Source organism: Bactrocera tryoni, chromosome 5 (assembly GCF_016617805.1).
Source record: "Bactrocera tryoni isolate S06 chromosome 5, CSIRO_BtryS06_freeze2, whole genome shotgun sequence".
Classification (NCBI taxonomy): Eukaryota; Metazoa; Arthropoda; class Insecta; order Diptera; family Tephritidae; genus Bactrocera; species Bactrocera tryoni.
The window spans coordinates 40,785,312-40,787,266 of record NC_052503.1 but is presented as its reverse complement, the minus strand read 5'-3'; positions in this window follow the sequence as shown (position 1 = coordinate 40,787,266).

Sequence of the window (1,955 nt, the reverse complement as noted above, 5' to 3'; positions counted from 1 at the left end):
TATTAAATACATATATGTAGGACAAAATCTTCAGCTTCTGCTATCAGAAGTAATCCATATACGTATAACCATTTTATAACCAAAACTCAAATTTTGTTATTGTTTTTCCTTCGCTTCTTAACTTATAAAAATTGATGTTACTTCATTTTGCATTTTAGGTGACGATTTGCAACTTCCTTAGAAACATTTTGTCCATACTAACTTTCTCTTATTGAAAATTATATCTAAATTATATGTATCGGATTAAAAGAAATCAAGCGACGGCATTGTCTATGAATTCATAAAAGTGATCTTAATCTTCTTCTAAATTGATTCATACATGTAAATATATATAATATTGACGTATTCCTAATATGAAACAATACTACCATAGACACATTTACTTATCAGTAGAGCATTCACCTTGATTTTTCACTAGAGGATGGAATACGGGGAACGACTTGTGACATCATTCAAATGGAAAGATTGTATTTACATAGTAAGTATAACATTTGCTTGCATTTACAAATTAAGTGTGCCGATATCGATGCTCATTCTTCATGCTTTTCAAAGAATAATCATTTTCTTCTTTGTACGAATACATAAATGCGTTGTGATTTTCAGCTTACGTTTCACTAAAACGCATACTAACGATCTTCATAACATTAACCGATTTCATTTAAATAGTAATTTATGAATTATCCACTACTGAAGACTCTTAATAACTGTTACAAAAATTAATATTTCTTTACACCAATTCTTTACTTGAGTCCATGGCGTGCATCACTGCGCTTATAACAATATATAGCGGGTATAAAATATGTTTTGGTATAAAGATATATGATCGCATAAAATCTTCATTTAAAGTTGAAATCTTAAAGCATTTTCATCATAGGCACGATTTTTTATATAATAACTATAAAATATAATTTTGGTTTTAGAAAAGTTGTTGAAATTAAAAGTTTATTTAGGGGGGTTTAAAATTGAATAGGATTAATTCAAAAAGTCCCAAATTGAAATCTATTTTTTATGTTTAAATTCGAATTGAGACGGATATGTAACATTAGGGTGCACGTCAAACTTTTCTGTGTAGCGAAAACATTTTTTTTATTTTTTTTATTAACAAATTTAAGTATAAAAATAAATTGGTTTACAATAAAAATTTTTTAACGTTGCTATTTTAATAAAATCTATTTGTGAAATAAAGTGCACCCTAATGTAACATATACATATGTACATACTTATAGGTACATATTTATTAACGAAAATTTTGGGAGTGGTAGTTTAAATATTTAAATTAAATACACTACTACTATACGACACTTTTACACACGTATGCTTAACAAAAACAAAAACCACTATTGTTTCAAATTCGCGTTCAGGAATTTTAAAATTATGTACTAAGGAAAATAGTGTTGGTAAAAAATTATTTTATAACCACAAAAACAAAAACCATTATTTACTTCACATACGCGTTCAGGAATTTCAAAAGTAATAGTAAGGAAAATAGTGTTAGTAAAAAATAATTTTATAAGCACAAAAATAAAAAACACTAATTTCTTGAAATTTACATTCAAAAATTTTAAAAGTATGGCAAGGAAAATAGTTTTAGTAAAAAATTATTTTATAACCACAAAAAACAAAACCATTATTTTCTTCACATACGCGTTCAGGAATTTCAAAAGTAATAGTAAGGAAAATAGTGTTAGTAAACATAATTTTATAAGCACAATAATAAAAAACCATTATTTCCCTCAAATTCGTGTTCGTAAATTTTAGAAGTATAGTAAGTAAAATAGTATGAGTAAAAATTATTTTATGTCCAGAGAAGAAGAAAATAGTGTTAGTAAAAAAATTATCTTATATCCACCTGACCGTGGGTTCATATTTTGCAAAAACAAAAACCATTATTTTTTTTTTCAAGTATACAACTAAATTTTTATTTCATCTCAGTCAATATCTCGACCTCACACACA